Source organism: Macaca nemestrina, chromosome 4, assembly GCF_043159975.1.
Source record: "Macaca nemestrina isolate mMacNem1 chromosome 4, mMacNem.hap1, whole genome shotgun sequence".
In the NCBI taxonomy this organism is placed as follows: Eukaryota; Metazoa; Chordata; class Mammalia; order Primates; family Cercopithecidae; genus Macaca; species Macaca nemestrina.
Genome location: NC_092128.1, coordinates 137273358 through 137301036, shown reverse-complemented (window position 1 = coordinate 137301036; position 27679 = coordinate 137273358).

Sequence of the window (27679 nt, the reverse complement as noted above, 5' to 3'; positions counted from 1 at the left end):
TTGCTAGCCTTATTTCTGTGGAATCTGAGAAAAGATATTTCGGATCCCTATGAAGACTATAGGGCCAAAGGAAATATCCTCCGATAACAAAGAGAAAGAAGCTTTCTGAGAAACTTCTTTGTGTTCTGTGAAATCATCTCACAGAGTTACAGCTTTCTCCTCAAGAACCCGTTAACTGAGACAGTTCTTGTGTAATTGGCAAAGAGATATTTGGAAGCCCATAGAGGGCTATGGTGACAAAGGAAATATCCTCAGATGAAATCTGGAAAGAAGCTTTCTGAGAAACTGCTTAGTGTTCTGTGAATTCATCTCACAGAGTTACATCTGTATTTCGTGGATCTCTTTGCTAGCCTTATTTCTGTGGAAGCTGAAAACAGATATTTCGGATCCCTTTGAAGACTATAGGGCCAAAGGAAATATCCTGCGATAACAAAGAGAAAGAAGCTTTCGGAGAAACTTCTTTCTGTTCTCTGAAATCATGTCACAGAGTTACAGCTTTCCCCTCAAGAAGTCTTTCGCTAAGACAGTTCTTGTGGAATTGGCAAAGTGATATTTGTAAGCCCATAGAGGGCTATGGTGAAAAAGGAAATATCCTCAGATGATATCTGGAAAGAAGCTTTCTGAGAAACTGCTTAGTGTTCTGTAAATTCATCTCACAGAGTTACATATGTATTTCGTGGATCTCTTTGCTAGCCTTATTTCTGTGTAATCTGAGAACAGATATTTCGGATCCCTTTGAAGACTATAGGGCCAAAGGAAATATCCTCCGATAACAAAGAGAAAGAAGCTTTCTGAGAAACTTCTTTGTGTTCTGTGAAATCATCTCACAGAGTTACAGCTTTCCCCTCCAGAAGCCTTTCGTTAGGACAGTTCTTGTGTAATTGGCAAAGAGATATTTGGAAGCCCATAGAGGGCTATGGTGAAAAAGGAAATATCCTCAGATGAAATATGGAAAGAAGCTTTCTGAGAAACTGCTTAGTGTTCTGTGAATTCATCTCACAGAGTTACATATGTATTTCGTGGATCTCTTTGCTAGCCTTATTTCTGTGGAATCTGAGAAAAGATATTTCGGATCCCTATGAAGACTATAGGGCCAAAGGAAATATCCTCCGATAACAAAGAGAAAGAAGCTTTCTGAGAAACTTCTTTGTGTTCTGTGAAATCATCTCACAGAGTTACAGCTTTCCCCTCAAGAAGCCTTTCGCTAAGACAGTTCTTGTGGAATTGGCAAAGTGATATTTGGAAGCCCTTAGAGGGCTATGGTGAAAAAGGAAATATCCTCAGATGAAATCTGGAAAGAAGCTTTCTGAGAAACTACTTAGTGTTCTGTGAATTCATCTCACAGAGTTACATCTGTATTTCGTGGATCTCTTTGCTAGCCTTATTTCTGTGGAATCTGAGAACAGATATTTCGGATCCCTTTGAAGACTATAGGGCCAAAGGAAATATCCTGCGATAACAAAGAGAAAGAAGCTTTCTGAGAAACTTCTTTGTGTTCTGTGAAATCATCTCACAGAATTACAGCTTTCCCTTCAAGAAGCCTTTCGCTAAGACAGTTCTTGTGGAATTGGCAAAGTGATATTTGGAAGCCCATAGAGGGCTATGGTGAAAAAGGAAATATCCTCAGATGATATCTGGAAAGAAGCTTTCTGAGAAACTGCTTAGTGTTCTGTTAATTCATCTCACAGAGTTACATCTGTATTTCGTGGATCTCTTTGCTAGCCTTATTTCTGTGTAATCTGAGAACAGATATTTCGGATCCCTTTGAAGACTATAGGGCCAAAGGAAATATCCTCCGATAACAAAGAGAAAGAAGCTTTCTGAGAAACTTCTTTGTGTTCTGTGAAATCATCTCACAGAGTTACAGCTTTCCCCTCAAGAACCCGTTAACTGAGACAGTTCTTGTGTAATTGGCAAAGAGATATTTGGAAGCCCATAGAGGGCTATGGTGAAAAAGGAAATATCCTCAGATGAAATCTGGAAAGAAGCTTTCTGAGAAACTGCTTAGTGTTCTGTGAATTCATCTCACAGAGTTACATATGTATTTCGTGGATCTCTTTGCTAGCCTTATTTCTGTGGAATCTGAGAAAAGATATTTCGGATCCCTATGAAGACTATAGGGCCAAAGGAAATATCCTCCGATAACAAAGAGAAAGAAGCTTTCTGAGAAACTTCTTTGTGTTCTGTGAAATCATCTCACAGAGTTACAGCTTTCCCCTCAAGAAGCCTTTCGCTAAGACAGTTCTTGTGGAATTGGCAAAGTGATATTTGGAAGCCCTTAGAGGGCTATGGTGAAAAAGGAAATATCCTCAGATGAAATCTGGAAAGAAGCTTTCTGAGAAACTACTTAGTGTTCTGTGAATTCATCTCACAGAGTTACATCTGTATTTCGTGGATCTCTTTGCTAGCCTTATTTCTGTGGAATCTGAGAACAGATATTTCGGATCCCTTTGAAGACTATAGGGCCAAAGGAAATATCCTGCGATAACAAAGAGAAAGAAGCTTTCTGAGAAACTTCTTTGTGTTCTGTGAAATCATCTCACAGAATTACAGCTTTCCCTTCAAGAAGCCTTTCGCTAAGACAGTTCTTGTGGAATTGGCAAAGTGATATTTGGAAGCCCATAGAGGGCTATGGTGAAAAAGGAAATATCCTCAGATGATATCTGGAAAGAAGCTTTCTGAGAAACTGCTTAGTGTTCTGTTAATTCATCTCACAGAGTTACATCTGTATTTCGTGGATCTCTTTGCTAGCCTTATTTCTGTGTAATCTGAGAACAGATATTTCGGATCCCTTTGAAGACTATAGGGCCAAAGGAAATATCCTCCGATAACAAAGAGAAAGAAGCTTTCTGAGAAACTTCTTTGTGTTCTGTGAAATCATCTCACAGAGTTACAGCTTTCCCCTCAAGAACCCGTTAACTGAGACAGTTCTTGTGTAATTGGCAAAGAGATATTTGGAAGCCCATAGAGGGCTATGGTGAAAAAGGAAATATCCTCAGATGAAATCTGGAAAGAAGCTTTCTGAGAAACTGCTTAGTGTTCTGTGAATTCATCTCACAGAGTTACATCTGTATTTCGTGGATCTCTTTGCTAGCCTTATTTCTGTGGAAGCTGAAAACAGATATTTCGGATCCCTTTGAAGACTATAGGGCCAAAGGAAATATCCTGCGATAACAAAGAGAAAGAAGCTTTCGGAGAAACTTCTTTCTCTTCTCTGAAATCATGTCACAGAGTTACAGCTTTCCCCTCAAGAAGCCTTTCGCTAAGACAGTTCTTGTGGAATTGGCAAAGTGATATTTGTAAGCCCATAGAGGGCTATGGTGAAAAAGGAAATATCCTCAGATGATATCTGGAAAGAAGCTTTCTGAGAAACTGCTTAGTGTTCTGTTAATTCATCTCACAGAGTTACATCTGTATTTCGTGGATCTCTTTGCTAGCCTTATTTCTGTGTAATCTGAGAACAGATATTTCGGATCCCTTTGAAGACTATAGGGCCAAAGGAAATATCCTCCGATAACAAAGAGAAAGAAGCTTTCTGAGAAACTTCTTTGTGTTCTGTGAAATCATCTCACAGAGTTACTGCTTTCCCCTCCAGAAGCCTTTCGTTAGGACAGTTCTTGTGTAATTGGCAAAGAGATATTTGGAAGCCCATAGAGGGCTATGGTGAAAAAGGAAATATCCTCAGATGAAATCTGGAAAGAAGCTTTCTGAGAAACTGCTTAGTGTTCTGTGAATTCATCTCACAGAGTTACATATGTATTTCGTGGATCTCTTTGCTAGCCTTATTTCTGTGGAATCTGAGAAAAGATATTTCGGATCCCTATGAAGACTATAGGGCCAAAGGAAATATCCTGCGATAACAAAGAGAAAGAAGCTTTCTGAGAAACTTCTTTGTGTTCTGTGAAATCATCTCACAGAATTACAGCTTTCACCTCAAGAAGCCTTTTGCTAAGACAGTTCTCGTGGAATTGGCAAAGTGATATTTGGAAGCCCATAGAGGGCTATGGTGAAAAAGGAAATATCCTCAGATGAAATCTGGAAAGAAGCTTTCTGAGAAACTGCTTAGTGTTCTGTGAATTCATCTCACAGAGTTACATCTGTATTTCGTGGATATCTTTGCTAGCCTTATTTCTGTGGAATCTGAGAACAGATATTTCGGAACCCTTTGAAGACTATAGGGCCAAAGGAAATATCCTGCGATAACAAAGAGAAAGAAGCTTTCTGAGAAACTTCTTTGTGTTCTGTGAAATCATCTCACAGAGTTACAGCTTTCCCCTCAAGAAGCCTTTCGCTAAGACAGTTCTTGTGGAATTGGCAAAGTGATATTTGGAAGCCCATAGAGGGCTATGGTGAAAAAGGAAATATCCTCAGATGATATCTGGAAAGAAGCTTTCTGAGAAACTGCTTAGTGTTCTGTGAATTCATCTCACAGAGTTACATCTGTATTTCGTGGATCTCTTTGCTAGCCTTATTTCTGTGTAATCTGAGAACAGATATTTCGGATCCCTTTGAAGACTATAGGGCCAAAGGAAATATCCTCCGATAACAAAGAGAAAGAAGCTTTCTGAGAAACTTCTTTGTGTTCTGTGAAATCATCTCACAGAATTACAGCTTTCACCTCAAGAATCCTTTTGCTAAGACAGTTCTCGTGGAATTGGCAAAGTGATATTTGGAAGCCCATAGAGGGCTATGGTGAAAAAGGAAATATCCTCAGATGAAATCTGGAAAGAAGCTTTCTGAGAAACTGCTTAGTGTTCTGTGAATTCATCTCACAGAGTTACATCTGTATTTCGTGGATATCTTTGCTAGCCTTATTTCTGTGGAATCTGAGAACAGATATTTCGGATCCCTTTGAAGACTATAGGGCCAAAGGAAATATCCTGCGGTAACAAAGAGAAAGAAGCTTTCTGAGAAACTTCTTTGTGTTCTGTGAAATCATCTCACAGAATTACAGCTTTCCCCTCAAGAAGCCTTTAACTGAGACAGTTCTTGTGTAATTGGCAAAGAGATATTTGGAAGCCCATAGAGGGCTATGGTGAAAAAGGAAATATCCTCAGATGAAATCTGGAAAGAAGCATTCTGAGAAACTGCTTAGTGTTCTGTGAATTCGTCTCACAGAGTTACATATATATTTCGTGGATCTCTTTGCTAGCCTTATTTCTGTGGAATCTGAGAAAAGATATTTCGGATCCCTATGAAGACTATAGGGCCAAAGGAAATATCCTCCGATAACAAAGAGAAAGAAGCTTTCTGAGAAACTTCTTTGTGTTCTGTGAAATCATCTCACAGAGTTACAGCTTTCCCCTCAAGAAGGCTTTCGCTAAGACAGTTCTTGTGGAATTGGCAAAGTGATATTTGGAAGCCCATAGAGGGCTATGGTGAAAAAGGAAATATCCTCAGATGAAATCTGGAAAGAAGCTTTCTGAGAAACTGCTTAGTGTTCTGTGAATTCATCTCACAGAGTTACATCTGTATTTCGTGGATGTCTTTGCTAGCCTTATTTCTGTGGAAGCTGAAAACAGATATTTCGGATCCCTTTGAAGACTATAGGGCCAAAGGAAATATCCTGCGATAACAAAGAGAAAGAAGCTTTCTGAGAAACTTCTTTCTGTTCTCTGAAATCATGTCACAGAGTTACAGCTTTCCCCTCAAGAAGCCTTTCGCTAAGACAGTTCTTGTGGAATTGGCAAAGTGATATTTGTAAGCCCATAGAGGGCTATGGTGAAAAAGGAAATATCCTCAGATGATATCTGGAAAGAAGTTTTCTGAGAAACTGCTTAGTATTCTGTGAATTCATCTCACAGAATTACATCTGTATTTCGTGGATCTCTTTGCTAGCCTTATTTCAGTGGAATCTGAGAACAGATATTTCGGATCCCTTTGAAGACTATAGGGCCAAAGGAAATATCCTCCGATAACAAAGAGAAAGAAGCTTTCTGAGAAACTTCTTTGTGTTCTGTGAAATCATCTCACAGAGTTACAGCTTTCCCCTCAAGAACCCTTTAACTGAGACAGTTCTTGTGTATTTGGCAAAGAGATATTTGGAAGCCCATAGAGGGCTATGGTGAAAAAGGAAATATCCTCAGATGAAATCTGGAAAGAAGCTTTCTGAGAAACTGCTTAGTGTTCTGTGAATTAATCTCACAGAGTTACATATGTATTTCGTGGATCTCTTTGCTAGCCTTATTTCTGTGGAATCTGAGAAAAGATATTTCGGATCCCTATGAAGACTATAGGGCCAAAGGAAATATCCTGCGATAACAAAGAGAAAGAAGCTTTCTGAGAAACTTCTTTGTGTTCTGTGAAATCATCTCACAGAATTACAGCTTTCACCTCAAGAAGCCTTTTGCTAAGACAGTTCTCGTGGAATTGGCAAAGTGATATTTGGAAGCCCATAGAGGGCTATGGTGAAAAAGGAAATATCCTCAGATGAAATCTGGAAAGAAGCTTTCTGAGAAACTGCTTAGTGTTCTGTGAATTCATCTCACAGAGTTACATCTGTATTTCGTGGATATCTTTGCTAGCCTTATTTCTGTGGAATCTGAGAACAGATATTTCGGATCCCTTTGAAGACTATAGGGCCAAAGGAAATATCCTGCGATAACAAAGAGAAAGAAGCTTTCTGAGAAACTTCTTTGTGTTCTGTGAAATCATCTCACAGAGTTACAGCTTTCCCCTCAAGAAGCCTTTCGCTAAGACAGTTCTTGTGGAATTGGCAAAGTGATATTTGGAAGCCCATAGAGGGCTATGGTGAAAAAGGAAATATCCTCAGATGATATCTGGAAAGAAGCTTTCTGAGAAACTGCTTAGTGTTCTGTTAATTCATCTCACAGAGTTACATCTGTATTTCGTGGATCTCTTTGCTAGCCTTATTTCTGTGTAATCTGAGAACAGATATTTCGGATCCCTTTGAAGACTATAGGGCCAAAGGAAATATCCTCCGATAACAAAGAGAAAGAAGCTTTCTGAGAAACTTCTTTGTGTTCTGTGAAATCATCTCACAGAATTACAGCTTTCACCTCAAGAAGCCTTTTGCTAAGACAGTTCTCGTGGAATTGGCAAAGTGATATTTGGAAGCCCATAGAGGGCTATGGTGAAAAAGGAAATATCCTCAGATGAAATCTGGAAAGAAGCTTTCTGAGAAACTGCTTAGTGTTCTGTGAATTCATCTCACAGAGTTACATCTGTATTTCGTGGATCTCTTTGCTAGCCTTATTTCTGTGGAATCTGAGAACAGATATTTCGGATCCCTTTGAAGACTATAGGGCCAAAGGAAATATCCTGCGATAACAAAGAGAAAGAAGCTTTCTGAGAAACTTCTTTGTGTTCTGTGAAATCATCTCACAGAGTTACAGCTTTCCCCTCAAGAAGCCTTTCGCTAAGACAGTTCTTGTGGAATTGGCAAAGTGATATTTGGAAGCCCATAGAGGGCTATGGTGAAAAAGGAAATATCCTCAGATGATATCTGGAAAGAAGCTTTCTGAGAAACTGCTTAGTGTTCTGTGAATTCATCTCACAGAGTTACATCTGTATTTCGTGGATCTCTTTGCTAGCCTTATTTCTGTGGAATCTGAGAACAGATATTTCGGATCCTTTTGAAGACTATAGAGCCAAAGGAAATATCCTCCGATAACAAAGAGAAAGAAGCTTTCTGAGAAACTTCTTTCTGTTCTGTGAAATCATCTCACAGAGTTACAGCTTTCCCCTCAAGAAGCCTTTAACTGAGACAGTTCTTGTGTAATTGGCAAAGAGATATTTGGAAGCCCATAGAGGGCTATGGTGAAAAAGGAAATATCCTCAGATGAAATCTGGAAAGAAGCATTCTGAGAAACTGCTTAGTGTTCTGTGAATTCATCTCACAGAGTTACATATGTATTTCGTGGATCTCTTTGCTAGCCTTATTTCTGTGGAATCTGAGAAAAGATATTTCGGATCCCTATGAAGACTATAGGGCCAAAGGAAATATCCTCCGATAACAAAGAGAAAGAAGCTTTCTGAGAAACTTCTTTGTGTTCTGTGAAATCATCTCACAGAGTTACAGCTTTCCCCTCAAGAAGGCTTTCGCTAAGACAGTTCTTGTGGAATTGGCAAAGTGATATTTGGAAGCCCATAGAGGGCTATGCTGAAAAAGGAAATATCCTCAGATGAAATCTGGAAAGAAGCTTTCTGAGAAACTGCTTAGTGTTCTGTGAATTCATCTCACAGAGTTACATCTGTATTTCGTGGATCTCTTTGCTAGCCTTATTTCTGTGGAAGCTGAAAACAGATATTTCGGATCCCTTTGAAGACTATAGGGCCAAAGGAAATATCCTGCGATAACAAAGAGAAAGAAGCTTTCGGAGAAACTTCTTTCTGTTCTCTGAAATCATGTCACAGAGTTACAGCTTTCCCCTCAAGAAGTCTTTCGCTAAGACAGTTCTTGTGGAATTGGCAAAGTGATATTTGGAAGCCCATAGAGGGCTAAGGTGAAAAAGGAAATATCCTCAGATGAAATCTGGAAAGAAGCTTTCTGAGAAACTGCTTAGTGTTATGTTAATTCATCTCACAGAGTTACATCTGTATTTCGTGGATCTCTTTGCTAGCCTTATTTCTGTGGAATCTGAGAACAGATATTTCGGATCCCTTTGAAGACTATAGGGCCAAAGGAAATATCCTCCGATAACAAAGAGAAAGAAGCTTTCTGAGAAACTTCTTTGTGTTCTGTGAAATCATCTCACAGAGTTACAGCTTTCCCCTCCAGAAGCCTTTCGCTAGGACAGTTCTTGTGTAATTGGCAAAGAGATATTTGGAAGCCCATAGAGGGCTATGGTGAAAAAGGAAATATCCTCAGATGAAATCTGGAAAGAAGCTTTCTGAGAAACTACTTAGTGTTCTGTGAATTCATCTCACAGAGTTACATCTGTATTTCGTGGATCTCTTTGCTAGCCTTATTTCTGTGGAATCTGAGAACAGATATTTCGGATCCCTTTGAAGACTATAGGGCCAAAGGAAATATCCTGCGATAACAAAGAGAAAGAAGCTTTCTGAGAAACTTCTTTGTGTTCTGTGAAATCATCTCACAGAGTTACAGCTTTCCCCTCAAGAAGCCTTTCGCTAAGACAGTTCTTGTGGAATTGGCAAAGTGATATTTGGAAGCCCATAGAGGGCTATGGTGAAAAAGGAAATGTCCTCAGATGAAATCTGGAAAGAAGCTTTCTGAGAAACTGCTTAGTGTTCTGTGAATTCATCTCACAGAGTTACATCTGTATTTCGTGGATCTCTTTGCTAGCCTTATTTCTGTGGAATCTGAGAACAGATATTTCGGATCCCTTTGAAGACTATAGGGCCAAAGGAAATATCCTCCGATAACAAAGAGAAAGAAGCTTTCTGAGAAACTTCTTTGTGTTCTGTGAAATCATCTCACAGAGTTACAGCTTTCCCCTCAAGAACCCTTTAACTGAGACAGTTCTTGTGTAATTGGCAAAGAGATATTTGGAAGCCCATAGAGGGCTATGGTGAAAAAGGAAATATCCTCAGATGAAATCTGGAAAGAAGCTTTCTGAGAAACTGCTTAGTGTTCTGTGAATTCATCTCACAGAGTTACATATATATTTCGTGGATCTCTTTGCTAGCCTTATTTCTGTGGAATCTGAGAAAAGATATTTCGGATCCCTATGAAGACTGTAGGGCCAAAGGAAATATCCTCCGATAACAAAGAGAAAGAAGCTTTCTGAGAAACTTCTTTGTGTTCTGTGAAATCATCTCACAGAGTTACAGCTTTCCCCTAAAGAAGTCTTTCGCTAAGACAGTTCTTGTGGAATTGGCAAAGTGATATTTGGAAGCCCATAGAGGGCTATGGTGAAAAAGGAAATATCCTCAGATGAAATCTGGAAAGAAGCTTTCTGAGAAACTGCTTAGTGTTCTGTGAATTCATCTCACAGAGTTACATCTGTATTTCGTGGATCTCTTTGCTAGCCTTATTTCTGTGGAAGCTGAAAACAGATATTTCGGATCCCTTTGAAGACTATAGGGCCAAAGGAAATATCCTGCGATAACAAAGAGAAAGAAGCTTTCTGAGAAACTTCTTTCTGTTCTCTGAAATCATGTCACAGAGTTACAGCTTTCCCCTCAAGAAGCCTTTCGCTAAGACAGTTCTTGTGGAATTGGCAGAGTGATATTTGTAAGCCCTTAGAGGGCTATGGTGAAAAAGGAAATATCCTCAGATGATATCTGGAAAGAAGCTTTCTGAGAAACTGCTTAGTATTCTGTGAATTCATCTCACAGAGTTACATCTGTATTTCGTGGATCTCTTTGCTAGCCTTATTTCTGTGGAATCTGAGAACAGATATTTCGGATCCCTTTGAAGACTATAGGGCCAAAGGAAATATCCTGCGATAACAAAGAGAAAGAAGCTTTCTGAGAAACTTCTTTGTGTTCTGTGAAATCATCTGACAGAATTACAGCTTTCACCTCAAGAAGCCTTTTGCTAAGACAGTTCTCGTGGAATTGGCAAAGTGATATTTGGAAGCCCATAGAGGGCTATTGTGAAAAAGGAAATATCCTCAGATGAAATCTGGAAAGAAGCTTTCTGAGAAACTGCTTAGTGTTCTGTGAATTCATCTCACAGAGTTACATCTGTATTTCGTGGATATCTTTGCTAGCCTTATTTCTGTGGAATCTGAGAACAGATATTTCGGATCCCTTTGAAGACTATAGGGCCAAAGGAAATATCCTGCGATAACAAAGAGAAAGAAGCTTTCTGAGAAACTTCTTTGTGTTCTGTGAAATCATCTCACAGAGTTACAGCTTTCCCCTCAAGAAGCCTTTCGCTAAGACAGTTCTTGTGGAATTGGCAAAGTGATATTTGGAAGCCCATAGAGGGCTATGGTGAAAAAGGAAATATCCTCAGATGAAATCTGGAAAGAAGCTTTCTGAGAAACTGCTTAGTGTTCTGTGAATTCATCTCACAGAGTTACATCTGTATTTCGTGGATCTCTTTGCTAGCCTTATTTCTGTGGAATCTGAGAACAGATATTTCGGATCCTTTTGAAGACTATAGAGCCAAAGGAAATATCCTCCGATAACAAAGAGAAAGAAGCTTTCTGAGAAACTTCTTTCTGTTCTGTGAAATCATCTCACAGAGTTACAGCTTTCCCCTCAAGAAGCCTTTAACTGAGACAGTTCTTGTGTAATTGGCAAAGAGATATTTGGAAGCCCATAGAGGGCTATGGTGAAAAAGGAAATATCCTCAGATGAAATCTGGAAAGAAGCATTCTGAGAAACTGCTTAGTGTTCTGTGAATTCATCTCACAGAGTTACATATGTATTTCGTGGATCTCTTTGCTAGCCTTATTTCTGTGGAATCTGAGAAAAGATATTTCGGATCCCTATGAAGACTATAGGGCCAAAGGAAATATCCTCCGATAACAAAGAGAAAGAAGCTTTCTGAGAAACTTCTTTGTGTTCTGTGAAATCATCTCACAGAGTTACAGCTTTCCCCTCAAGAAGGCTTTCGCTAAGACAGTTCTTGTGGAATTGGCAAAGTGATATTTGGAAGCCCATAGAGGGCTATGCTGAAAAAGGAAATATCATCAGATGAAATCTGGAAAGAAGCTTTCTGAGAAACTGCTTAGTGTTCTGTGAATTCATCTCACATAGTTACATCTGTATTTCGTGGATCTCTTTGCTAGCCTTATTTCTGTGGAAGCTGAAAACAGATATTTCGGATCCCTTTGAAGACTATAGGGCCAAAGGAAATATCCTGCGATAACAAAGAGAAAGAAGCTTTCTGAGAAACTTCTTTCTGTTCTCTGAAATCATGTCACAGAGTTACAGCTTTCCCCTCAAGAAGCCTTTCGATAAGACAGTTCTTGTGGAATTGGCAAAGTGATATTTGGAAGCCCATAGAGGGCTATGGTGAAAAAGGAAATATCCTCAGATGATATCTGGAAAGAAGCTTTCTGAGAAACTGCTTAGTGTTCTGTTAATTCATCTCACAGAGTTACATCTGTATTTCGTGGATCTCTTTGCTAGCCTTATTTCTGTGTAATCTGAGAACAGATATTTCGGATCCCTATGAAGACTATAGGGCCAAAGGAAATATCCTCCGATAACAAAGAGAAAGAAGCTTTCTGAGAAACTTCTTTGTGTTCTGTGAAATCATCTCACAGAGTTACAGCTTTCCCCTCAAGAACCCGTTAACTGAGACAGTTCTTGTGTAATTGGCAAAGAGATATTTGGAAGCCCATAGAGGGCTATGGTGAAAAAGGAAATATCCTCAGATGAAATCTGGAAAGAAGCTTTCTGAGAAACTGCTTAGTGTTCTGTGAATTCATCTCACAGAGTTACATATGTATTTCGTGGATCTCTTTGCTAGACTTATTTCTGTGGAATCTGAGAAAAGATATTTCGGATCCCTATGAAGACTCTAGGGCCAAAGGAAATATCCTCCGATAACAAAGAGAAAGAAGCTTTCTGAGAAACTTCTTTGTGTTCTGTGAAATCATCTCACAGAGTTACAGCTTTCCCCTCCAGAAGCCTTTCGCTAGGACAGTTCTTGTGTAATTGGCAAAGAGATATTTGGAAGCCCATAGAGGGCTATGGTGACAAAGGAAATATCCTCAAATGAAATCTGGAAAGAAGCTTTCTGAGAAACTGCTTAGTGTTCTGTGAATTCATCTCACAGAGTTACATCTGTATTTCGTGGATCTCTTTGCTAGCCTTATTTCTGTGGAATCTGAGTACAGATATTTCGGATCCCTTTGAAGACTATAGGGCCAAAGGAAATATCCTGCGATAACAAAGAGAAAGAAGCTTTCTGAGAAACTTCTTTGTGTTCTGTGAAATCATCTCACAGAATTACAGCTTTCCCCTCAAGAAGCCTTTCGCTAAGACAGTTCTTGTGGAATTGGCAAAGTGATATTTGGAAGCCCGTAGAGGGCTATGGTGACAAAGGAAATATCCTCAGATGAAATCTGGAAAGAAGCTTTCTGAGAAACTGCTTAGTATTCTGGGAATTCATCTCACAGAGTTACATCTGTATTTCGTGGATCTCTTTGCTAGCCTTATTTCTGTGGAATCTGAGAACAGATATTTCGGATCCCTTTGAAGACTATAGGGCCAAAGGAAATATCCTCCGATAACAAAGAGAAAGAAGCTTTCTGAGAAACTTCTTTGTGTTCTGTGAAATCATCTCACAGAGTTACAGCTTTCCCCTCAAGAACCCTTTAACTGAGACAGTTCTTGTGGAATTGGCAAAGTGATATTTGGAAGCCCATAGAGGGCTATGGTGAAAAAGGAAATATCCTCAGATGAAATCTGGAAAGAAGCTTTCTGAGAAACTGCTTAGTGTTCTGTGAATTCATCTCACAGAGTTACATCTGTATTTCGTGGATCTCTTTGCTAGCCTTATTTCTGTGGAATCTGAGAAAAGATATTTCGGATCCCTATGAAGACTATAGGGCCAAAGGAAATATCCTCCGATAACAAAGAGAAAGAAGCTTTCTGAGAAACTTCTTTGTGTTCTGTGAAATCATCTCACAGAGTTACAGCTTTCCCCTCAAGAACCCGTTAACTGAGACAGTTCTTGTGTAATTGGCAAAGAGATATTTGGAAGCCCAAAGAGGGCTATGGTGACAAAGGAAATATCCTCAGATGAAATCTGGAAAGAAGCTTTCTGAGAAACTGCTTAGTGTTCTTTGAATTCATCTCACAGAGTTACATCTGTATTTCGTGGATCTCTTTGCTAGCCTTATTTCTGTGGAATCTGAGAACAGATATTTTGGATTCCTTTGAAGACTATAGGGCCAAAGGAAATATCCTGCGATAACAAAGAGAAAGAAGCTTTCTGAGAAACTTCTTTCTGTTCTCTGAAATCATGTCACAGAGTTACAGCTTTCCCCTCAAGAAGCCTTTCGCTAAGACAGTTCTTGTGGAATTGGCAAAGTGATATTTGTAAGCCCATAGAGGGCTATGGTGAAAAAGGAAATATCCTCAGATGATATCTGGAAAGAAGCTTTCTGAGAAACTGCTTAGTGTTCTGTTAATTCATCTCACAGAGTTACATCTGTATTTCGTGGATCTCTTTGCTAGCCTTATTTCTGTGTAATCTGAGAGCAGATATTTCGGATCCCTTTGAAGACTATAGGGCCAAAGGAAATATCCTCCGATAACAAAGAGAAAGAAGGTTTCTGAGAAACTTCTTTGTGTTCTGTGAAATCATCTCACAGAGTTACAGCTTTCCCCTCAAGAACCCGTTAACTGAGACAGTTCTTGTGTAATTGGCAAAGAGATATTTGGAAGCCCATAGAGGGCTATGGTGACAAAGGAAATATCCTCAGATGAAATCTGGAAAGAAGCTTTCTGAGAAACTGCTTAGTGTTCTGTGAATTCATCTCACAGAGTTACATCTGTATTTCGTGGATCTCTTTGCTAGACTTATTTCTGTGGAATATGAGAACAGATATTTCGGATCCCTTTGAAGACTATAGGGCCAAAGGAAATATCCTGCGATAACAAAGAGAAAGAAGCTTTCTGAGAAACTTCTTTGTGTTCTGTGAAATCATCTCACAGAATTACAGCTTTCCCCTCAAGAAGCCTTTCGCTAAGACAGTTCTTGTGGAATTGGCAAAGTGATATTTGGAAGCCCATAGAGGGCTATGGTGAAAAAGGAAATATCCTCAGATGAAATCTGGAAAGAAGCTTTCTGAGAAACTGCTTAGTATTGTGTTAATTCATCTCACAGAGTTACATCTGTATTTCGTGGATCTCTTTGCTAGCCTTATTTCTGTGGAATCTGAGAACAGATATTTCGGATCCCTTTGAAGACTATAGGGCCAAAGGAAATATCCTCCGATAACAAAGAGAAAGAAGCTTTCTGAGAAACTTCTTTGTTTTCTTTGAAATCATCTCACAGAGTTACAGCTTTCCCCTCAAGAACCCTTTAACTGAGACAGTTCTTGTGTATTTGGCAAAGAGATATTTGGAAGCCCATAGAGGGCTAAGGGGAAAAAGGAAATATCCTCAGATGAAATCTGGAAAGAAACTTTCTGAGAAACTGCTTAGTGTTCTGTGAATTCATCTCACAGAGTTACATCTGTATTTCGTGGATCTCTTTGCTAGCCTTATTTCTGTGGAATCTGAGAAAAGATATTTCGGATCCCTATGAAGACTCTAGGGCCAAAGGAAATATCCTCCGATAACAAAGAGAAAGAAGCTTTCTGAGAAACTTCTTTGTGTTCTGTGAAATCATCTCACAGAGTTACAGCTTTCCCCTCAAGAAGCCTTTCGCTAAGACAGTTCTTGTGGAATTGGCAAAGTGATATTTGGAAGCCCATAGAGGGCTATGGTGAAAAAGGAAATATCCTCAGATGAAATCTGGAAAGAAGCTTTCTGAGAAACTGCTTAGTGTTCTGTGAATTCATCTCACAGAGTTACATCTGTATTTCGTGGATCTCTTTGCTAGCCTTATTTCTGTGGAATCTGAGAACAGATATTTTGGATCCCTTTGAAGACTATAGGGCCAAAGGAAATATCCTGCGATAACAAAGAGAAAGAAGCTTTCTGAGAAACTTCTTTCTGTTCTCTGAAATCATGTCACTGAATTACAGCTTTCCTCTCAAGAAGCCTTTCGCTAAGACAGTTCTTGTGGAATTGGCAAAGTGATATTTGTAAGCCCATAGAGGGCTATGGTGAAAAAGGAAATATCCTCAGATGATATCTGGAAAGAAGCTTTCTGAGAAACTGCTTAGTGTTCTGTTAATTCATCTCACAGAGTTACATCTGTATTTCGTGGATCTCTTTGCTAGCCTTATTTCTGTGGAATCTGAGAACAGATATTTCGGATCCCTTTGAAGACTATAGGGCGAAAGGAAATATCCTCCGATAACAAAGAGAAAGAAGCTTTCTGAGAAACTTCTTTGTGTTCTGTGAAATCATCTCACAGAGTTACAGCTTTCCCCTCAAGAACCCGTTAACTGAGACAGTTCTTGTGTAATTGGCAAAGAGATATTTGGAAGCCCATAGAGGGCTATGGTGAAAAAGGAAATATCCTCAGATGAAATCTGGAAAGAAGCTTTCTGAGAAACTGCTTAGTGTTCTGTGAATTCATCTCACAGAGTTACATATGTATTTCGTGGATCTCTTTGCTAGCCTTATTTCTGTGGAATCTGAGAAAAGATATTTCGGATCCCTATGAAGACTCTAGGGCCAAAGGAAATATCCTCCGATAACAAAGAGAAAGAAGCTTTCTGAGAAACTTCTTTGTGTTCTGTGAAATCATCTCACAGAGTTACAGCTTTCCCCTCCAGAAGCCTTTCGCTAGGACAGTTCTTGTGTAATTGGCAAAGAGATATTTGGAAGCCCATAGAGGGCTATGGTGACAAAGGAAATATCCTCAGATGAAATCTGGAAAGAAGCTTTCTGATAAACTGCTTAGTGTTCTGTGAATTCATCTCACAGAGTTACATCTGTATTTCGTGGATCTCTTTGCTAGACTTATTTCTGTGGAATCTGAGAACAGATATTTCGGATCCCTTTGAAGACTATAGGGCCAAAGGAAATATCCTGCGATAACAAAGAGAAAGAAGCTTTCTGAGAAACTTCTTTGTGTTCTGTGAAATCATCTCACAGAATTACAGCTTTCCCCTCAAGAAGCCTTTCGCTAAGACAGTTCTTGTGGAATTGGCAAAGTGATATTTGGAAGCCCATAGAGGGCTATGGTGAAAAAGGAAATATCCTCAGATGAAATCTGGAAAGAAGCTTTCTGAGAAACTGCTTAGTATTCTGTGAATTCATCTCACAGAGTTACATCTGTATTTCATGGATCTCTTTGCTAGCCTTATTTCTGTGGAATCTGAGAACAGATATTTCGGATCCCTTTGAAGACTATAGGGCCTAAGGAAATATCCTCCGATAACAAAGAGTAAGAAGCTTTCTGAGAAACTTCTTTGTGTTCTGTGAAATCATCTCACAGAGTTACAGCTTTCCCCTCAAGAACCCGTTAACTGAGACAGTTCTTGTGTAATTGGCAAAGAGATATTTGGAAGCCCATAGAGGGCTATGGTGACAAAGGAAATATCCTCAGATGAAATTTGGAAAGAAGCTTTCTGAGAAACTGCTTAGTGTTCTGTGAATTCATCTCACAGAGTTACATCTGTATTTCGTGGATCTCTTTGCTAGCCTTATTTCTGTGGAATCTGAGAACAGATATTTCGGATCCCTTTGAAGACTATAGGGCCAAAGGAAATATCCTGCGATAACAAAGAGAAAGAAGCTTTCTGAGAAACTTCTTTGTGTTCTGTGAAATCATCTCACAGAGTTACAGCTTTCCCCTCCAGAAGCCTTTCGCTAGGACAGTTCTTGTGTAATTGGCAAAGAGATATTTGGAAGCCCATAGAGGGCTATGATGACAAAGGAAATATCCTCAGATGAAATCTGGAAAGAAGCTTTCTGAGAAACTGCTTAGTGTTCTGTGAATTCATCTCACAGAGTTACATCTGTATTTCGTGGATCTCTTTGCTAGCCTTATTTCTGTGGAATCTGAGAACAGATATTTCGGATCCCTTTGAAGACTATAGGGCGAAAGGAAATATCCTCCGATAACAAAGAGAAAGAAGCTTTCTGAGAAACTTCTTTGTGTTCTGTGAAATCATCTCACAGAATTACAGCTTTCCCCTCAAGAAGCCTTTCGCTAAGACAGTTCTTGTGGAATTGGCAAAGTGATATTTGGAAGCCCATAGAGGGCTATGGTGACAAAGGAAATATCCTCAGATGAAATCTGGAAAGAAGCTTTCTGAGAAACTGCTTAGTATTCTGTGAATTCATCTCACAGAGTTACATCTGTATTTCGTGGATCTCTTTGCTAGCCTTATTTCTGTGGAATCTGAGAACAGATATTTCGGATCCCTTTGAAGACTATAGGGCCAAAGGAAATATCCTCCGATAACAAAGAGAAAGAAGCTTTCTGAGAAACTTCTTTGTGTTCTGTGAAATCATCTCACAGAGTTACAGCTTTCCCCTCAAGAACCCGTTAACTGAGACAGTTCTTGTGTAATTGGCAAAGAGATATTTGGAAGCCCATAGAGGGCTATGGTGACAAAGGAAATATCCTCAGATGAAATTTGGAAAGAAGCTTTCTGAGAAACTGCTTAGTGTTCTGTGAATTCATCTCACAGAGTTACATCTGTATTTCGTGGATCTCTTTGCTAGCCTCATTTCTGTGGAATCTGAGAACAGATATTTCGGATCCCTTTGAAGACTATAGGGCCAAAGGAAATATCCTGCGATAACAAAGAGAAAGAAGCTTTCTGAGAAACTTCTTTGTGTTCTGTGAAATCATCTCACAGAGTTACAGCTTTCCCCTCCAGAAGCGTTTCGCTAGGACAGTTCTTGTGTAATGGGCAAAAGATATTTGGAAGCCCATAGAGGGCTATGGTGACAAAGGAAATATCCTCAGATGAAATCTGGAAAGAAGCTTTCTGAGAAACTGCTTAGTGTTCTGTGAATTCATCTCACAGAGTTACATCTGTATTTCGTGGATCTCTTTGCTAGCCTTATTTCTGTGGAATCTGAGAACAGATATTTCGGATCCCTTTGAAGACTATAGGGCCAAAGGAAATATCCTCCGATAACAAAGAGAAAGAAGCTTTCTGAGAAACTTCTTTGTGTTCTGTGAAATCATCTCACAGAATTACAGCTTTCCCCTCAAGAAGTCTTTCGCTAAGACAGTTCTTGTGGAATTGGCAAAGTGATATTTGGAAGCCCATAGAGGGCTATGGTGACAAAGGAAATATTGTCAGATGAAATCTGGAAAGAAGCTTTCTGAGAAACTGCTTAGTGTTCTGTGAATTCATCTCACAGAGTTACATCTGTATTTCGTGGATCTCTTTGCTAGCCTTATTTCTGTGGAATCTGAGAAAAGATATTTCGGATCCCTATGAAGACTATAGGGCCAAAGGAAATATCCTCCGATAACAAAGAGAAAGAAGCTTTCTGAGAAACTTCTTTGTGTTCTGTGAAATCATCTCACAGAGTTACAGCTTTCCCCTCAAGAACCCGTTAACTGAGACAGTTCTTGTGTAATTGGCAAAGAGATATTTGGAAGCCCATAGAGGGCTATGGTGACAAAGGAAATATCCTCAGATGAAATCTGGAAAGAAGCTTTCTGAGAAACTGCTTAGTGTTCTTTGAATTCATCTCACAGAGTTACATCTGTATTTCGTGGATCTCTTTGCTAGCCTTATTTCTGTGGAATCTGAGAACAGATATTTTGGATCCCTTTGAAGACTATAGGGCCAAACGAAATATCCTGCGATAACAAAGAGAAAGAAGCTTTCTGAGAAACTTCTTTCTGTTCTCTGAAATCATGTCACAGAGTTACAGCTTTCCCCTCAAGAAGCCTTTCGCTAAGACAGTTCTTGTGGAAATGGCAAAGTGATATTTGTAAGCCCATAGAGGGCTATGGTGAAAAAGGAAATATCCTCAGATGATATCTGGAAAGAAGCTTTCTGGGAAACTGCTTAGTGTTCTGTTAATTCATCTCACAGAGTTACATCTGTATTTCGTGGATCTCTTTGCTAGCCTTATTTCTGTGTAATCTGAGAACAGATATTTCGGATCCCTTTGAAGACTATAGGGCCAAAGGAAATATCCTCCGATAACAAAGAGAAAGAAGGTTTCTGAGAAACTTCTTTGTGTTCTGTGAAATCATCTCACAGAGTTACAGCTTTCCCCTCAAGAACCCGTTAACTGAGACAGTTCTTGTGTAATTGGCAAAGAGATATTTGGAAGCCCATAGAGGGCTATGGTGACAAAGGAAATATTCTCAGATGAAATCTGGAAAGAAGCTTTCTGAGAAACTGCTTAGTGTTCTTTGAATTCATCTCACAGAGTTACATCTGCATTTCGTGGATCTCTTTGCTAGCCTTATTTCTGTGGAATCTGAGAACAGATATTTTGGATCCCTTTGAAGACTATAGGGCCAAAGGAAATATCCTGCGATAACAAAGAGAAAGAAGCTTTCTGAGAAACTTCTTTCTGTTCTCTGAAATCATGTCACAGAGTTACAGCTTTCCCCTCAAGAAGCCTTTCGCTAAGACAGTTCTTGTGGAATTGGCAAAGTGATATTTGTAAGCCCATAGAGGGCTAATGTGAAAAAGGAAATATCCTCAGATGATATCTGGAAAGAAGCTTTCTGAGAAACTGCTTAGTGTTCTGTTAATTCATCTCACAGAGTTACATCTGTATTTCGTGGATCTCTTTGCTAGCCTTATTTCTGTGTAATCTGAGAACAGATATTTCGGATCCCTTTGAAGACTATAGGGCCAAAGGAAATATCCTCCGATAACAAAGAGAAAGAAGGTTTCTGAGAAACTTCTTTGTGTTCTGTGAAATCATCTCACAGAGTTACAGCTTTCCCCTCAAGAACCCGTTAACTGAGACAGTTCTTGTGTAATTGGCAAAGAGATATTTGGAAGCCCATAGAGGGCTATGGTGACAAAGGAAATATCCTCAGATGAAATCTGGAAGGAAGCTTTCTGAGAAACTGCTTAGTGTTCTGTGAATTCATCTCACAGAGTTACATCTGTATTTCGTGGATCTCTTTGCTAGCCTTATTTCTGCGGAATCTGAGAACAGATATTTCGGATCCCTTTGAAGACTATAGGGCCAAAGGAAATATCCTGCGATAACAAAGAGAAAGAAGCTTTCTGAGAAACTTCTTTGTGTTCTGTGAAATCATCTCACAGAATTACAGCTTTCCCCTCAAGAAGTCTTTCGCTAAGACAGTTCTTGTGGAATTGGCAAAGTGATATTTGGAAGCCCATAGAGGGCTATGGTGAAAAAGGAAATATCCTCAGATGAAATCTGGAAAGAAGCTTTCTGAGAAACTGCTTAGTATTGTGTTAATTCATCTCACAGAGTTACATCTGTATTTCGTGGATCTCTTTGCTAGCCTTATTTCTGTGGAATCTGAGAACAGATATTGCGGATCCCTTTGAAGACTATAGGGCCAAAGGAAATATCCTCCGATAACAAAGAGAAAGAAGCTTTCTGAGAAACTTCTTTGTGTTCTTTGAAATCATCTCACAGAGTTACAGCTTTCCCCTCAAGAACTCTTTAACTGAGACAGTTCTTGTGTATTTGGCAAAGAGATATTTGGAAGCCCATAGAGGGCTAAGGGGCAAAAGGAAATATCCTCAGATGAAATCTGGAAAGAAACTTTCTGAGAAACTGCTTAGTGTTCTGTGAATTCATCTCACAGTGTTACATCTGTATTTCGTGGATCTCTTTGCTAGCCTTATTTCTGTGGAATCTGAGAACAGATATTTTGGATCCCTTTGAAGACTATAGGGCCAAAGGAAATATCCTGCGATAACAAAGAGAAAGAAGCTTTCTGAGAAACTTCTTTCTGTTCTCTGAAATCATGTCACAGAGTTACAGCTTTCCTCTCAAGAAGCCTTTCGCTAAGACAGTTCTTGTGGAATTGGCAAAGTGATATTTGTAAGCCCATAGAGGGCTATGGTGAAAAAGGAAATATCCTCAGATGATATCTGGAAAGAAGCTTTCTGAGAAACTGCTTAGTGTTCTGTGAATTCATCTCACAGAGTTACATCTGTATTTCATGGATCTCTTTGCTAGCCTTATTTCTGTGGAATCTGAGAACAGATATTTCGGATCCCTTTGAAGACTATAGGGCCTAAGGAAATATCCTCCGATAACAAAGAGTAAGAAGCTTTCTGAGAAACTTCTTTGTGTTCTGTGAAATCATGTCACAGAGTTACAGCTTTCCCCTCAAGAACCCGTTAACTGAGACAGTTCTTGTGTAATTGGCAAAGAGATATTTGGAAGCCCATAGAGGGCTATGGTGACAAAGGAAATATCCTCAGATGAAATTTGGAAAGAAGCTTTCTGAGAAACTGCTTAGTGTTCTGTGAATTCATCTCACAGAGTTACATATGTATTTCGTGGATCTCTTTGCTAGCCTTATTTCTGTGGAATCTGAGAACAGATATTTCGGATCCCTTTGAAGACTATAGGGCCAAAGGAAATATCCTGCGATAACAAAGAGAAAGAAGCTTTCTGAGAAACTTCTTTGTGTTCTGTGAAATCATCTCACAGAGTTACAGCTTTCCCCTCCAGAAGCCTTTCGCTAGGACAGTTCTTGTGTAATTGGCAAAGAGATATTTGGAAGCCCATAGAGGGCTATGGTGACAAAGGAAATATCCTCAGATGAAATCTGGAAAGAAGCTTTCTGAGAAACTGCTTAGTGTTCTGTGAATTCATCTCACAGAGTTACATCTGTATTTCGTGGATCTCTTTGCTAGCCTTATTTCTGTGAAATCTGAGAACAGATATTTCGGATCCCTTTGAAGACTATAGGGCCAAAGTAAATATCCTGCGATAACAAAGAGAAAGAAGCTTTCTGAGAAACTTCTTTGTGTTCTGTGAAATCATCTCACAGAATTACAGCTTTCCCCTCAAGAAGCCTTTCGCTAAGACAGTTCTTGTGGAATTGGCAAAGTGATATTTGGAACCCCTAGAGGGCTATGGTGAGAAAGGAAATATCCTCAGATGAAATCTGGAAAGAAGCTTTCTGAGAAACTGCTTAGTATTCTGTGAATTCATCTCACAGAGTTACATCTGTATTTCGTGGATCTCTTTGCTAGCCTTATTTCTGTGGAATCTGAGAACAGATATTTCGGATCCCTTTGAAGACTATAGGGCCAAAGGAAATATCCTCCGATAACAAAGAGAAAGAAGCTTTCTGAGAAACTTCTTTGTGTTCTGTGAAATCATCTCACAGAGTTACAGCTTTCCCCTCAAGAACCCGTTAACTGAGACAGTTCTTGTGTAATTGGCAAAGAGATATTTGGAAGCCCATAGAGGGCTATGGTGACAAAGGAAATATCCTCAGATGAAATTTGGAAAGAAGCTTTCTGAGAAACTGCTTAGTGTTCTGTGAATTCATCTCACAGAGTTACATCTGTATTTCGTGGATCTCTTTGCTAGCCTTATTTCTGTGGAATCTGAGAACAGATATTTTGGATCCCTTTGAAGACTATAGGGCCAAACGAAATATCCTGCGATAACAAAGAGAAAGAAGCTTTCTGAGAAACTTCTTTCTGTTCTCTGAAATCATGTCACAGAGTTACAGCTTTCCCCTCAAGAAGCCTTTCGCTAAGACAGTTCTTGTGGAAATGGCAAAGTGATATTTGTAAGCCCATAGAGGGCTATGGTGAAAAAGGAAATATCCTCAGATGATATCTGGAAAGAAGCTTTCTGGGAAACTGCTTAGTGTTCTGTTAATTCATCTCACAGAGTTACATCTGTATTTCGTGGATCTCTTTGCTAGCCTTATTTCTGTGTAATCTGAGAACAGATATTTCGGATCCCTTTGAAGACTATAGGGCCAAAGGAAATATCCTCCGATAACAAAGAGAAAGAAGGTTTCTGAGAAACTTCTTTGTGTTCTGTGAAATCATCTCACAGAGTTACAGCTTTCCCCTCAAGAACCCGTTAACTGAGACAGTTCTTGTGTAATTGGCAAAGAGATATTTGGAAGCCCATAGAGGGCTATGGTGACAAAGGAAATATTCTCAGATGAAATCTGGAAAGAAGCTTTCTGAGAAACTGCTTAGTGTTCTTTGAATTCATCTCACAGAGTTACATCTGCATTTCGTGGATCTCTTTGCTAGCCTTATTTCTGTGGAATCTGAGAACAGATATTTTGGATCCCTTTGAAGACTATAGGGCCAAAGGAAATATCCTGCGATAACAAAGAGAAAGAAGCTTTCTGAGAAACTTCTTTCTGTTCTCTGAAATCATGTCACAGAGTTACAGCTTTCCCCTCAAGAAGCCTTTCGCTAAGACAGTTCTTGTGGAATTGGCAAAGTGATATTTGTAAGCCCATAGAGGGCTAATGTGAAAAAGGAAATATCCTCAGATGATATCTGGAAAGAAGCTTTCTGAGAAACTGCTTAGTGTTCTGTTAATTCATCTCACAGAGTTACATCTGTATTTCGTGGATCTCTTTGCTAGCCTTATTTCTGTGTAATCTGAGAACAGATATTTCGGATCCCTTTGAAGACTATAGGGCCAAAGGAAATATCCTCCGATAACAAAGAGAAAGAAGGTTTCTGAGAAACTTCTTTGTGTTCTGTGAAATCATCTCACAGAGTTACAGCTTTCCCCTCAAGAACCCGTTAACTGAGACAGTTCTTGTGTAATTGGCAAAGAGATATTTGGAAGCCCATAGAGGGCTATGGTGACAAAGGAAATATCCTCAGATGAAATCTGGAAGGAAGCTTTCTGAGAAACTGCTTAGTGTTCTGTGAATTCATCTCACAGAGTTACATCTGTATTTCGTGGATCTCTTTGCTAGCCTTATTTCTGCGGAATCTGAGAACAGATATTTCGGATCCCTTTGAAGACTATAGGGCCAAAGGAAATATCCTGCGATAACAAAGAGAAAGAAGCTTTCTGAGAAACTTCTTTGTGTTCTGTGAAATCATCTCACAGAATTACAGCTTTCCCCTCAAGAAGCCTTTCGCTAAGACAGTTCTTGTGGAATTGGCAAAGTGATATTTGGAAGCCCATAGAGGGCTATGGTGAAAAAGGAAATATCCTCAGATGAAATCTGGAAAGAAGCTTTCTGAGAAACTGCTTAGTATTGTGTTAATTCATCTCACAGAGTTACATCTGTATTTCGTGGATCTCTTTGCTAGCCTTATTTCTGTGGAATCTGAGAACAGATATTGCGGATCCCTTTGAAGACTATAGGGCCAAAGGAAATATCCTCCGATAACAAAGAGAAAGAAGCTTTCTGAGAAACTTCTTTGTGTTCTTTGAAATCATCTCACAGAGTTACAGCTTTCCCCTCAAGAACTCTTTAACTGAGACAGTTCTTGTGTATTTGGCAAAGAGATATTTGGAAGCCCATAGAGGGCTAAGGGGCAAAAGGAAATATCCTCAGATGAAATCTGGAAAGAAACTTTCTGAGAAACTGCTTAGTGTTCTGTGAATTCATCTCACAGTGTTACATCTGTATTTCGTGGATCTCTTTGCTAGCCTTATTTCTGTGGAATCTGAGAACAGATATTTTGGATCCCTTTGAAGACTATAGGGCCAAAGGAAATATCCTGCGATAACAAAGAGAAAGAAGCTTTCTGAGAAACTTCTTTCTGTTCTCTGAAATCATGTCACAGAGTTACAGCTTTCCCCTCAAGAAGCCTTTCGCTAAGACAGTTCTTGTGGAATTGGCAAAGTGATATTTGGAAGCCCATAGAGGGCTATGGTGAAAAAGGAAATATCCTCAGATGAAATCTGGAAAGAAGCTTTCTGAGAAACTGCTTAGTATTCTGTGAATTCATCTCACAGAGTTACATCTGTATTTCATGGATCTCTTTGCTAACCTTATTTCTGTGGAATCTGAGAACAGATATTTCGGATCCCTTTGAAGACTATAGGGCCTAAGGAAATATCCTCCGATAACAAAGAGTAAGAAGCTTTCTGAGAAACTTCTTTGTGTTCTGTGAAATCATGTCACAGAGTTACAGCTTTCCCCTCAAGAACCCGTTAACTGAGACAGTTGTTGTGTAATTGGCAAAGAGATATTTGGAAGCCCATAGAGGGCTATGGTGACAAAGGAAATATCCTCAGATGAAATTTGGAAAGAAGCTTTCTGAGAAACTGCTTAGTGTTCTGTGAATTCATCTCACAGAGTTACATCTGTATTTCGTGGATCTCTTTGCTAGCCTTATTTCTGTGGAATCTGAGAACAGATATTTCGGATCCCTTTGAAGACTATAGGGCCAAAGGAAATATCCTGCGATAACAAAGAGAAAGAAGCTTTCTGAGAAACTTCTTTGTGTTCTGTGAAATCATCTCACAGAGTTACAGCTTTCCCCTCCAGAAGCCTTTCGCTAGGACAGTTCTTGTGTAATTGGCAAAGAGATATTTGGAAGCCCATAGAGGGCTATGGTGACAAAGGAAATATCCTCAGATGAAATCTGGAAAGAAGCTTTCTGAGAAACTGCTTAGTGTTCTGTGAATTCATCTCACAGAGTTACATCTGTATTTCGTGGATCTCTTTGCTAGCCTTATTTCTGTGAAATCTGAGAACAGATATTTCGGATCCCTTTGAAGACTATAGGGCCAAAGTAAATATCCTGCGATAACAAAGAGAAAGAAGCTTTCTGAGAAACTTCTTTGTGTTCTGTGAAATCATCTCACAGAATTACAGCTTTCCCCTCAAGAAGCCTTTCGCTAAGACAGTTCTTGTGGAATTGGCAAAGTGATATTTGGAACCCCTAGAGGGCTATGGTGAGAAAGGAAATATCCTCAGATGAAATCTGGAAAGAAGCTTTCTGAGAAACTGCTTAGTATTCTGTGAATTCATCTCACAGAGTTACATCTGTATTTCGTGGATCTCTTTGCTAGCCTTATTTCTGTGGAATCTGAGAACAGATATTTCGGATCCCTTTGAAGACTATAGGGCCAAAGGAAATATCCTCCGATAACAAAGAGAAAGAAGCTTTCTGAGAAACTTCTTTGTGTTCTGTGAAATCATCTCACAGAGTTACAGCTTTCCCCTCAAGAACCCGTTAACTGAGACAGTTCTTGTGTAATTGGCAAAGAGATATTTGGAAGCCCATAGAGGGCTATGGTGACAAAGGAAATATCCTCAGATGAAATTTGGAAAGAAGCTTTCTGAGAAACTGCTTAGTGTTCTGTGAATTCATCTCACAGAGTTACATCTGTATTTCGTGGATCTCTTTGCTAGCCTTATTTCTGTGGAATCTGAGAACAGATATTTCGGATCCCTTTGAAGACTATAGGGCCAAAGGAAATATCCTGCGATAACAAAGAGAAAGAAGCTTTCTGAGAAACTTCTTTGTGTTCTGTGAAATCATCTCACAGAGTTACAGCTTTCCCCTCCAGAAGCCTTTCGCTAGGACAGTTCTTGTGTAATGGGCAAAAGATATTTGGAAGCCCATAGAGGGCTATGGTGACAAAGGAAATATCCTCAGATGAAATCTGGAAAGAAGTTTCTGAGAAACTGCTTAGTGTTCTGTGAATTCATCTCACAGAGTTACATCTGTATTTCGTGGATCTCTTTGCTAGCCTTATTTCTGTGGAATCTGAGAACAGATATTTCGGATCCCTTTGAAGACTATAGGGCCAAAGGAAATATCCTGCGATAACAAAGAGAAAGAAGCTTTCTGAGAAACTTCTTTGTGTTCTGTGAAATCATCTCACAGAATTACAGCTTTCCCCTCAAGAAGCCTTTCGCTAAGACAGTTCTTGTGGAATTGGCAAAGTGATATTTGGAAGCCCATAGAGGGCTATGGTGAAAAAGGAAATATCCTCAGATGAAATCTGGAAAGAAGCTTTCTGAGAAACTGCTTAGTATTCTGTGAATTCATCTCACAGAGTTACATCTGTATTTCATGGATCTCTTTGCTAGCCTTATTTCTGTGGAATCTGAGAACAGATATTTCGGATCCCTTTGAAGACTATAGGGCCTAAGGAAATATCCTCCGATAACAAAGAGTAAGAAGCTTTCTGAGAAACTTCTTTGTGTTCTGTGAAATCATGTCACAGAGTTACAGCTTTCCCCTCAAGAACCCGTTAACTGAGACAGTTCTTGTGTAATTGGCAAAGAGATATTTGGAAGCCCATAGAGGGCTATGGTGACAAAGGA